Source organism: Macaca mulatta, chromosome 2 (genome assembly GCF_049350105.2).
Source record: "Macaca mulatta isolate MMU2019108-1 chromosome 2, T2T-MMU8v2.0, whole genome shotgun sequence".
In the NCBI taxonomy this organism is placed as follows: domain Eukaryota; kingdom Metazoa; phylum Chordata; class Mammalia; order Primates; family Cercopithecidae; genus Macaca; species Macaca mulatta.
This window is the reverse complement of record NC_133407.1, coordinates 109,688,093-109,701,187: the sequence shown is the minus strand read 5'-3', so window position 1 is coordinate 109,701,187 and position 13,095 is coordinate 109,688,093.

The window sequence follows — 13,095 nt, the reverse complement described above, 5'->3', positions numbered from 1 at the left end:
CACGGTGGCTCATGCCTGTAATCTCAGCACTGGGAGGCCAAGGTAGGTGGATCACGAGGTCGGGAGTTTGAGACAAGCCTGACCAACATGGTGAAACCCTGTCTCTACTAAAAATACAAAAATTAGCCGGGCATGGTGGCACACACCTGTAATCCCAGCTACTCAGGAGGTTGAGGCAGGAGAATGGCTTGAACCTGGGAGGCGAAGGTTGCAGTGAGCAGAGATTGCACCACTGCACTCCAGCCTGGGTGACAGAGCAAGACTCCATCTCAAAAAAAAAAAAAGACAAAATTTGTGGCAAATATATTCTCATTGTGTCCTATTTTAACTTTAGTCATGGTGTCTTTGATGGATAGTTTTTTATTTTAATGCAACTTATTAAAATATCTCTTTTTATTTTTATTTATTTATTTTTTTGAGATGGAGTCTCTCTCTGTCACCCAGGCTGGAGTGCAGTGGCACAATCTCAGCTCACTGCAACCTCCACCTCCTGGGTTCAAGCGATTTCCAGCTAATTTTTGTATTTTTAGTAGAGATGGGGTTTCACCCTATTGGCCAGACTTGTCTTGAACTCCTGACCTCAAGTGATCCACCCACCTCAGCTTCCCAAAGTGCTAGGATTACAGGTGTGAGCCACCATGCATGGCCTAAAATATCTCTTTATGATTAGTGTTTTTGCCTCCTGTTTTAAAAAATCATTTTCTAACTTAAGGTCATAAAAATTGTCTTCTAAAATATTAAAATTTTGCTTTGCATATTTGGTCTATAATTCATCTAGAATTTATTGTTTTGTTATAGTGTGAGGTAAGGATCTAATTTTTAAAATATGATATTCAATTAACTATGTCATTATTGAATAGTCCATCTTTTCACTATTGATTTTAGCAGTTTTTAAAAATTAATTAATTAATTTCAATAGGTTTTTGGGGAACAGGTGGTGTTTGGTTACATAAATAAGTTCTTTGGCGGTGATTTCTGAGATTTTTGTGCAGCCATCACTTGAACAGTGTGCACTGTACCCAATGTGTAGTCTTTTATTCCTCAACCCCTCTCACCCTTTCCCTGAGTTCCCAAAGTCCATTATATCATTCTTATGCCTTTACATCCTCATATCTTAGCTCCTGCTTATGAGTGAGAACATACGATATTTGGTTTTCCATTACTGAGTTACTTCACTTAGAATAATGGTCTCCAATTCCATCCAAGTTGCTGAGAATGCCATTGTTTTATTCCTTTTTCTGGCTGAGTAGTATTCCATGGTGTGTGTGTGTGTGTGTGTATATATATATATATATATACACCACAATTCCTTTATCCATTCATTGATGGGCATTTGGACTGATTCCATATTTTTGCAACTGCAAATTGTCCGATTTTTGCAGTTATATTGAGATATAATTCACATACCATAAGATTCACCTATTTAAAATGGAAAATTCAATATGTTTTAGTATATTCAAGAGTTATACAACTATAATCACAATCTAATTTTATAATATTTTTATCACCCCAAAAAGAAACTCTGTAGCCATCACTCCATTGCCTCTTTCACTCACACCCTCCTGTCATGTCCAGCATTAGGCAACCACCAATCTATTTTCTGTTTCTATAGATTTATCTATTCTGGACATTTCATATAAATGGGATTGATATGGTTTGGAGTTGTGTCCCTACCCAAATCTCATGTCAAATCATAATCCCCAATGTTGGAGGAGGAGCCTGGTAGGAGGTGATTGGATCATGGAGGCAGACCTCTCCCTTGCTGTTCTCATGATAGTGAGTGAGTTCTCACAAGATCTGGTTGTTTAAAAGTGTGTAGCACCTCCCCCTTCACTCCATTCCTCCTGCTCCTGCCATGTAAGACGTGCCTTCTTCCTCTTCGCCTTCCTCCATGATTGTAAGTTTCCTGTGGCCTTCTGAACCATGCTTCCTATACAGCTTGTGGAACTGTGAGTCAATTAAACCTCTTTTATTTATAAAGTACCCAGTCTCAGGTAGTTCTTTACAGCAGTGCAAGAACAGACTAATACAGAAAACTGGTATCAGGAATGGAGCATTGCTATAAAGATATCTGAAAATGTAGAAGCAGCTTTGGAACTGGGTAATGGGCAGATGTTGGAGCAGTTTGGAGGGCTCAGAAGAAGATAGGAAGATAAGGGAAAGTTTGGAACTTCCTAGAGACTTGTTAAATTATTGTGACCAAAATGCTGATACTGATATGGACAATGAAGTCCAGGTTAAGGTGACCTCAGGTGAAGATGAGGAATTTATTGGGAACTGGAGCAAAGGGTACTTTTCTTATGCATTAGCAAAGGTCTTAGCAGCATTGTGCCCTTGCCCTAGAGATCTGTAGAACTTTGAACTTGATAGCAATGACTTAGGGTATCTGGTAGAAGCAATTTCTAAGCAGCAAAACATTCAAGATGTGGCCTGGCTGATACTACAAATGCATGCTTATATTTGTGATCAAAGAAATGACCTGGAATTGGAAGGTTTCAAAGGGAAGTATAGTGTAAAAGTTTGGAAAATTTGTGACCTGACCATGTAGTAGAAAAGAAAATCCCATTTTCTGGAAAGGAATTAATCAGGCTGTAGAAATTTGCATAAGTAAAGAGGAGCCAAATATTAATAGCCAAGACAATGGGGAATATGCCTCAAACACATTCTAGAGACTGTCAAGGCAGCCCCTCCCATCACAGGTCTGGAGGCCTAGGAGGAAAGGTTTCATGGGCCAGGCCCATGTCCCCGTTGCCCTGTGCCACCTCAGGACACTGCTCCCTGCAACCCAGCCATGGCCAAAAGGGCCCAGATATGTCTCAGACTGCTGCTTCATAGGGTGCAAGCCATAAGTGTTGGTGGTTTTCCATGCGGTATTAAGCTTGCAGTGTGCAGAGGGCAAGAGTTGAGGCTTGAGAGCCTCTACCTAGATTTTAGAGAATGTATGAAAACACCTGGATGTCCAGGCAGAAGTATGCTACAGGAGTGGAGCCCTCATGGAGAACCTCTACTAGGGCAGTGCAGAGGAGAAATGTGGGGTCGGAGCCCCCACACAGATTTCCCACTGTGGTGCTGTCTACTGGAGCTGTTAGAAGAGTGCCACCATCTTCCAGACCCCAGAATGGTAGATCCACTGACAGCTTGCACTGTGTACCTGGAAAAGGTGGAGGCACTCAATGCCTGCCTGTGAAAGCAGCCATGGGGGCTATACCCTGCAGAGCAACAGAGTAGAGCTGCCCAAGGGCTTGGGAACACATTCCTTGCATCAGTGTGGCCTGGATGTGAGACATGGAGTCAAAGGAGATCATTTTGGAGCTTTAAGATTTAATGACTTCCCTGCTGGATTTTGGACTTGTGTGGGGCCTGTGGCACCTTTGTTTTGGCAAATTTTTCCCTTTTGTAATGGATATATTTACCCAATGCCTGTATCTCCATTGTATCTTGGAAGCAACTAACTTATTTTTGATCTTATAGGCTCATAGGTGGAAGGGACTTGTCTCAGATGAGACTTTGGATTTTTGAGTTAATGCTGAAATGAAACTGTTGAGAAGGGATGATTGTATCTTGCCATGTGAGAAGGACACAAGATTTGGGAGGGGCTGGGGCAGAATGATATTGTTTGGATTTGTGTCCCCACCCAAATCTCATGTGGAATTGTAATCCCCAATGTTGGAGTTGGAGCCTGGTGGGAGGTGCCTGGATCATGGCGGTGGACTTCTCCCTTGCTGTGCTCATGATAGTGAGTGAGTTCTCACAAGATCTGGTGGTTTAAAAGCATGTAGCACCTCCTCCTTCACTCTCTTCCTCCTGTTCTTGCCATGTAGGATATATCTCCTTCATCTTTGTGTTCCACCATATATAAGTTTCCTGAGGTCTCATGGGCCATGATCCCTGTACAGCCTGTGGAATTGTGACTCAATTAAGTCTTTTTCTTTATAAGTTACCCAGTTTCAGGTAGTTCTTTATAGTAATACAAGAGCTGACTAATACAGAGATCATAGTGCTTCCAAGGTTCGTTTGTGTTATGGCATGTATCAGTACTTCATTCCTTTTATGGCCAAATAATACATATAGATATACCATATTTTAATTAGTTGATGGGTATTTGGGTTGTTTCTACGTTTTGGCTATTACTATAAAGCTAATATGAACATTCATATGTAAGTTTTTTTGTCAGTATATGTTTTCATCTTTCTTGGGTACATATCTAGGAGATGGATTGCTGGCTTATCTGGTACCCTAAGTTTAACTTTCTTCTTTTTGGTAGAAACGAGGTCTCACTGTGTTACTCAGGCTGGTCTCCAACTCCTGGGCTCAAGCAATCCTCTCACCTCAGCTTCCTAAAGCATTGGGATTATAGGCATGAGCCACCTTGCCCAGGCTGTTTGACTTTTTGAGAAACTGCTAAACTGTTTTCCAAACCTGCTGCAAATTTTATATTCCTACCAGCAATGTATGAAGGTTACAATTTCCCCAAGCCCTTGCCTACTTGTTATCTGTCTTTTTGATAACAGCCATCCTGGTGAGTGTAAATTTGTATCTTGTGTTTAATTTGTATTTTCCTAATAGAATTGATATTGGGCATCTTTTCATGTGCATATTGACCATTTTTGTATCTTCTTTAGAGAAATGTTTATTCATATCCTTGGCGCATTTTTAAATTAGGCTATCTTTTTGGTATTGAGTTGTAGGTGTTCTTTACGTATTCTGGATGTCAGCCTATTATTAAATATATTATGTGCAAAAATTTTCTCCCATCTTGTGACTTGTCCTTTCACTTTCTTAATAGTATTGCTTGCAGGACAAAAATTCTCTTAATTTTGAGGAAGTCCAATTTATCTGTTTTTTTTCTTTTGTCCTTGATGCTTTTGGTGTCATATCTAAGAAACAATTGCCAACTCTCATGTCATGAAGATTGACTCCTATGTTTTCTTCTAAGAGTTTTGTAGTTTTAGCTCTTACATTTAGTTCTATTAGGGTGGTGTAAAAGTAACTGCATTTTTTCCATTAAAAGTAATGATAGGCCGGGCCCGGTGGCTCATGCCTGTAATTCCAGCACTTTGGGAGGCTGAGGCGGGCAGATCACAAGGTCAAGAGATTGAGACCATCCTGGCTAACATGGTGAAACTCGTCTCTACTAAAAATACAAAAAAATTATCCAGGCACAGTGGCAGACACCTGTAGTACCACCTACTCGGGAGGCTGAGGAAGGAGAATGGCGTGAACTCAGGAGGTGGAGCTTGCAGTGAGCTGAGATCGTGCCACTGCACCCTGGCCTGGGTGACAGAGCAAGACTCTGTCTCAAAAAACAAACAAACAAACAAACAAACAAACAAACAAACAAACAAAAAACCAGTAATGGTAGTAAACTGCAATTACTTTTGCACCGACCTAATATAATCCATTTGAGTTAATTTTTGTATATGGTAGGCATTCATACTCATTCTTTTTCATATGAATATCTAGTTGTCTAAGCAAAATTTCTTGAAAAGACTATTATTTCCTCCATTGATTAGTCTTGGCACCCTTGTTGGTATTGTTGGTATTGAGTTGTAGGTGTTCTTTATGTATTCTGGATGTCAGAATACATTAAGAAATAAATTGACCATATATATAAGCTTTTATTTCTAGACTGTCAATCCTATTCCATTGATCCATTGTCTATATTGATCAATATGTCTATCATTATGTCAGTAACACATTGTCTTGATTATTGTAGCTTTGTAAAAAGCTTTAAAATCAACAAGTGTAAGTCCTCCAACTTTCTTCTTTTCAAAGTTTTGGCTATTCTGTGTCTCTTGCATTTTCATATAAATTTTATGATCAGCATATCAAATTCTGCAAAAACATAAGCTGAAATTTAATGGAGATTAAGTTCAACCTATAGACCAATTGGGGGAATGTTTCCATCTTAATACTGAGGTTTATTATTTTTTTCTTTACGAGTCCTTCTGTTTCTTCTTTCCCACCACCTCTAGTACAAGGCTTCTATCCTCAAGGTCACTAGGTGGTCTAAAATGACCCTCGCCATCATGCCCATATTCAGACAGCAGAAAAGAGCAAGTAAGGAAGAAAAAACATCAAAGTGTCCCTTTATCTTTAATGATAATTTGCAGAAGTTCTACACAACACTTCTGTTTACTTCTCATTTTTCAGAACTTAGTGATATCTGGCAGCAAGGCATGCTGGGAGAAGTTGATTTTTGATTTGCTGTAATTGTCTTTCCTGGGATTTTGCTGCTAAGATGATGAGGCAAGAAGAGCTATTGAAAGGCAACCAAAGTCTCTGTTAGACTCAGACATTTAGCCATATTTTTATCCCCTCAGGTATATAGATACCTGACTTTCTTTAGCCTTCCATCAGGAGTGGTAGACCCTCATCCTATCCTCTGACATTATGAACCTTGGCTGCCTTTATTACCATGATATAGTTTGGATGCCCCACCCAAATCTTATATTGAACTGTAATCCTCAGTTTTAGAGGTGGGGCCTGGTGGGAGGAATTTGTGTCATGGGGGCAGATCACTTAATGTAACCTGCATGGACCTAGGGGGACTGAACAAAGTGAGCAAACACAAGAATAAAAGACAAGAGACAAAAGAGTATATTTGGAACTCTTGAGTTTGCCTATTTAAATCAAGAAATATTAGTGAATTACAAAACAAAATTCTTGATTTAAATAGGCAAACTCAAGAGTTTCAGCCTTCTTTAGAAGGCTGGACTGAATTCCAGCAAGGCCTGTAGAGCCTCAACCCTTGGACCTATCTAAAACACCACATTAACATCTTATATGTAGTTCTTGGAATAATATTGTTTTGTCTCTGTCTTCTGTTTATATAGTCTGTAAAATTGGATGGACCGCCAATCGGAGAATGAGAGGTCCCCAGCCTGGTCTTACATTCTTTCAATTAATTCATAAACAGAAAGGGGGTATGTAGGGAGCCAAAGGCCCATCGGACGTTACCAACTCAGCATTCCACTGGAGGCTATATGATCAAACAGCAAACTGTTTATCATGAATGCAGGATGTGAGCAAACTCAACACTGTTCCTGCCAACAGAAGGTTTGCTGGAGGCAATCACTCCCTGGAGCCCGAGGTTATCTACTGGGACATCTAGAGAATGCAGTCTTTCAACCCTACTCTGGACAGAGCAGCTGACCCCTTCTTTCGCCCCACTTCTCACTATCTCTTCTGTCTAATAAATATGGAGGGTTGTGTAAAGCTCAGGGCCCTTTTCCGCTAGGATTATAAGGAATTCCTAGCCCGAAGCTGTAAGAAATTTTTTAAAGCATGACTAGTATACGAAAACTGTACAATTTTGTCTGAGGGATAGTGAAAGCAAAGGTTTTTTCAGCTGCAGCCAGGAGGCAGGCCATTGCTGAACTCAGCTTCTGTTTTACAAATTGCAACTCCGCCCCCGCCTTTTTGGTTAATTGCTGCGGGGAATTTAAAGAAGAATCTCCTTGTAGGGTTTAACCTGTCTTTCCAGTTATTGATAGCAGGCTAGAGTTTCCTTGTCAGAATTTTCCCTAAACCTTTTTCACTCTGATATCCTGTGTTCTTCAACATTTTAAATCCTGGGTTATCAAAGTTTTCATTTGTAAGTCTCATATCCCATGCTGTAAGTCAGTCTCGATCCCGTAAATTGATGGCTATATTTGCAACATAAGGCTGGAAAGTCCAGAGTGAGCTTAAGGTGATAAAAGTTCTTTAATAAATAAACAGAGTAACCTTAGCTCTCTGAGCGCTAGTGAACTCAGATTGAGTGATTGAATTATGTGGTCTCTACTAGACTGCCACTTTTCCATGTTTACCAGACCCATCAGTAAACAGTGTTAGAGCATTAGGTATGGGGGAGTGAAATACTGCTTTGAATTGCCTTTTACTTAAAGGAATCCTGATGATATCAGGGTCATAACTTAGCAATTGACTGCATTAATTATTAAGATGGCAAGCTGAAATAAGTAACTAGAAGTTTAAAAAGAAAATCTGAAAGCATGTCTAAAAGCAGAGACTTAAATAATGTACTTTAACCATGTGCTTAAAGCCACAGGCAGAATAGCTTAGATCTTGTAATTAAGTTTTCAGGCTGACCAAGTTTACCGACTTCAATCTGGCAAACAGTCTTGAAAACAGTGACTCACTAGCTGGGGATCTCTATTTAGGACTCTTTTAGCAAGCACAAATCAAAGACTATCTGTAATCAGTGGGTTAAGATAGTTATTCATGCTTATGTTTTCACTACACTTACATACAACTTTTCTTCACTTTCTGAGAAGGGCACTGCCAGAGATCAGCTCGGTTGTGGAGACCCTAACCCAGAGGTGCTAGAGGAATTCAAGACACACACACACACAGAAATATAGGGTGTTGAGTGGGAAATCAGGGGCTTACAGCTTTCTGAGCTGAGCCCTGAACAGAGTTTTACCCCCATATTTACTGACAACAAGCCAGTGATAAGCATCGTTTCTACAGATTATAGATTAACTAAAAGCATTCCTTATGGGAAACAAAGGGATGGGCCGAAACAAAGGGATGGGCTCTAGCTAGTTTTCTACAACAGAAACATGTCTTAAGGCACAGATCATTCATGCTATTATTTGTGGTTTAGAAATGCCTTTAAGCGGTTTTCCACCCTGGGTGGGCCAGTGTTCCTTGCCCTCATTCTGGTAAACCAACAACCCTCAGTGTAGGCATCATGGCCATCACCAACATGTCACAGTACTGCAGAGATTTTGTTTATGGCCAGTTTTGGGGCCAGTTTATGGCCAGATTTGGGGGACTGTTCCTAACAGGGCACATTTTTACCTTCTAATTTAACAAATATCATTTAATTAGGTTTAAATTTCTTCTTTAAAGGGTAATGTGTGGTTTTACATGCCTAGCTTTTAATTACTCTTCAACTAATTCATGGGTCGTCTGTAATCTCTCTCCCTTCAAAGGTTACTGTTTTACTTAAATTGAATTTGGAAAGCTATGTCAGGGATAGGAGAGAGATGACAACAGTGGTCATTATTAGAAAAGATGTTTTTCAAATTCTTACATTTTACTTACATCTTAGCAGAGAATCATAGCCTGGGATGCAACACATGAAATTTTGCAATGGGCTGCCCGCAGAGCCAGAGGGCAGCGGTGCAGGTCCTGGGCAGTGGCTGCATTGTACTTGCTTAGGCTTTGCCTGTGTCTGTGCCACTTCCTTGCTCCTTTGCCAGAGGGATGCTGCCGGCCTGGGCGGACCTTGTTGGCTTGGTCGCTGCAAGATTTTCTGCCTCTGAGCATTTTCTCCTGCCCACTGCCTGCTTGGCCATGCGGTTTCAGCATCTAATGCCTTTTTCTTATCTTTTTATAAGCATACACCTGATTGCCTTACCAATTTTGCTTTACTGAGCAGGTTAAAAGCTCTCCTTCTTCTTCTTCTTTTTTTTTTTAAGATGAAGTCTCGCTCTGTCTCCCAGGCTGCAGTGCAGTGGTGCGATCTCAGGTCACTGCAAGCTCCAAGCTCCACCTCCTGGGTTCATGCCATTCTTCTGCCTCAGCCTCCCAAGTAGCTGGAACTACAGGCACCCACCAACACATCCAGCCAATTTTTTGTACTTTTAGTGGAGATGGGGTTTCACCGTATTAGCCAGGATGGTCTCGATCTCCTGACCTCATGATTTGCCTGCCTCGGCCTCCCAAAGTGCTGGGATTACAGGCGTGAGCCACTGCACCTGGCTAAGAGCTATCTTTCTAATGCTGCCTACTTAAGACAGGGACTAATACCTGTAGTGTATCCTCTGTCCTTCTTCCTATCTATTGGAAGAGGAGGCTTAGGTAAGACCTCCATTTCCTCTTTGTTATTTTGGCCCAGTGACATTGGCACTGAGGGAAGAGGAGGTGATAAGGCAGGTGACTTTTTTCCTCCTTCCCCTTTTTAGGCTCTTTTGTAACTGAGCCAGGGCTGCTCTACTTAAAGCCCAGAACATAAAAGATTTTACAGGGACCTGATGCCTTTGCGCCTGATGTTGTTTAAGATTTCTCCCCACTTGCTCCCAGAGTTCTACGTCTAGCATTCCTTCCTCCAGGAACCATGGGCTTTGTACCCCATTATTGACTACACTAGTTTTTAATTCTTTCAACTTAAATTGTAGTGGAGTGTGTTCATGAATAAACTGCTGTAGATTATTTGGATCAGGCCTTACAGAAATAGGAAAAGCACAAGGTCTTAAGGGCTCTCCAGCTATGACAGCAGAGCATAGAATTCTTTGTACTGGGATCTCTATTTCTGCCACTGAAGGAGATAGTACAGATGTTTCTGCAATTGGAGGAGGCGGTATAGGCCAATTTTTACCCTCCCTCTCCTGCTTTTTATTTTCGATTAGAGCTGTGAGTAGGACAACAAATTCTTTCCAATTTTTAGATTCAGCCTGCTATCCCACAGAATAATAAGGAGATAATGGCAGAAGTACAGTACAAACTAAACTCCAAGTGGAGAAAACTGAAGAATCAACTTTAAGACCTTTTTGATGAGTCTGTTTTAATCCTTCTCCTGCTGTATCCCAATTTTCCACATCAAGAGTGCCTGCCTGTGGAAACCATAGGTTATGTGTAATAACTTTTGTGGCTTCTGCAGGAGGTTAGTGTCAGGCCTCTGAGTCCAAGCTAAGCCATCATATCACCTGTGACCTGCACGTGTACATCAAGATGGCCTGATGCAACTGAAGAACCACAAAAGAAGTGAAATAGTCAGTTGCTGCCTTAACTGATGACATTCCACCATTGTGATTTGTTCCTACCCCACCCCAACTAATCAATCGACCTTGTGACACTCCTGCCTTGGACGATGAGTCTCAGTTATGATTTCCCCACCCAGCACCTTGTGACCCCTCCCTCTGCCCACAAGATAGAACCACCTCTAACTCTAACTTTCCACTACCTACCCAAATCTTACAAAATGACCCACCCCTATCTCCCTTTGCTGACTTCTTTTTCAGACTCAGCCTGCCTGCATCAAGGTGATTATAAAGCTTTATTGATAACACAAAGCCTGTTGGTGGACTCTCTTCACATGGATGCATGTGACATTTGGTGCTGAAGACCGGGGACTGGGGGACTCCTTCGGGAGACCAGTCCCCTGTCCTCACCTTCACTCCATGAGGAGATCCACCTATGACCTTGGGTCCTCAGACCAGCCCAAGGAACATCTCACCAATTATAAATTGAGTAACTGGCCTCTTTTTATTCTCTTTTCCAACCTCTGTTGCTATCCCTCCACCCTTCAATCCCTCCCTTCCTTAATTTCAGTTCCTTTCCCTTTCTGGTAGAGACAGAGGAGACATGTTTTATCTGTGAACTCAAAACTCCAGGGCAGGTCACGGACTTGGGAAGACAGTCTTCCCTTGGTGTCTAATCACTGCGGGGATGCCTGCCTGATTATTCACCCACATTTCAGAGGTGTCTGATCACTGCCGGGATGCCTGACTTGATCCTTCACCTTGGTGGCAAGTATCACCTCCCCTGGTTGACAAGTACCACCAACCCCTCTCTCTGTGTCTCTAACCTCTCTTTTCTCTAAACTTACCTTTTTATTATGGGCAGCCTTCCACCCTCCATTCCTCCTTCTTATGCCTTAGCCTGTGTTCTAAAAAATTTAAAACCTCTTCAACTCTCACCTGACCTAAAACCTAAGCATCCTTATTTTCTTCTGCAACACCACTTGGCCCCAATACAAACTTGATAACGGTTCTAAATGGCCAGAAAACGGCACTTTCAATTTCTCCATCCTGCAAGATCTAGATAATTTTTGTCATAAAATGGGCAAATGGTCTCAGGTGCCTGATGTCCAGGCTTTCTTTCACATCAGTCCCTCCCTAGTCTCTGCTCCCAATGCGACTCATCCCAAATCTTTCTTCTTTCTCTCCTGTCTGTTCCTTCAGTCTCCACCCCAAGCTCTGAGTCCTTTGAATCCTCCTTTTCTATGAACTATTTAACCTCTCCCCTCTTCCCCAGGCTGCTCCTCGCCAGGTCCCAATTCTTCCTTAGTCTCTGCTCCCCCATGCTATAATCCTTCTATCACCTCCCCTCCTCATACCCAATCCAGCTTACAGTTTCATTCTGGGACTAGCCCTCCTCTACCTGCCCAACAATTTCCTCTTAGAGAGATGGCTAGAGCTGAAGGCACAGTCAGGGTTAATGCTCCTTTTACTTTATCTGACCTCTCCCAAATTAGTTAGCATTTAGGCTGTTTTTTTCAATCAAATATGAAAACTCAGCTCAGTTCATGGCCCATTTGGCAACAGCACTTAAACACTTTACCACCTTAGGCCCAGAGGGGCCAGAAGGCTCTGTCTTATTCTCAATATGCATTTTATTACCCAATCCACTCCTGACATTAAAAAAAAAAGCTTCAAAAATTAGATTCCAGCCCTCAAACTCCACAACAGGACTTAATTAACCTCACTTTCAAGGTGTGCAATAATAGAGAAGAGGCAGCCAAGTGGCAATGTATTTCTGAGTTGCAATTACTTGCCTCTGCTGAGAGAAACCCCAGCCACATTTCTAGCACACAAGAACTTCAAAACACTTAAACTGCAGTGGCCAGACATTCCTCCAGGACCTCCACCCCCAGGATCTTGCTTCAAGTGCCGGAAATCTGGCCACTGGGCTAAGGAATGCCCACAGCCCAGGATTCCTCCTAAACTGTTTCCCATCTGTGTGGGACCCCCCTGGAAACTGGACTGTCCAACTCGCCTGTCAACCACTCCCAGAGCCCCTGGAACTCTGGCCCAAGGGTCTCTGACTGACTCCTTCCTAGATATTCTCGGCTTAGCAGCTGAAGACTGATGCTGCCCAATTGCCTTGAAAGCCTCCTGGATCATCATAGACTCTTTGGGTAACTCTTACAGTGGAGGGTCCGTCCCCTTCTTAATCAATACACATGCTACCCACTCCATATTACTCTCCTTTCAAGGGCCTGTTTCCCTTGCCTCCATAACTGTTGTGGGTATTGACGGCCAGGCTGCTAAACCTCTTAAAACTCCCCAACTCTGGTGCCAACTTGGACAACATTCTTTTATGCACTCCTTTTTAGTTGTCCCCACCTGCCCAGTTCCCTTATTA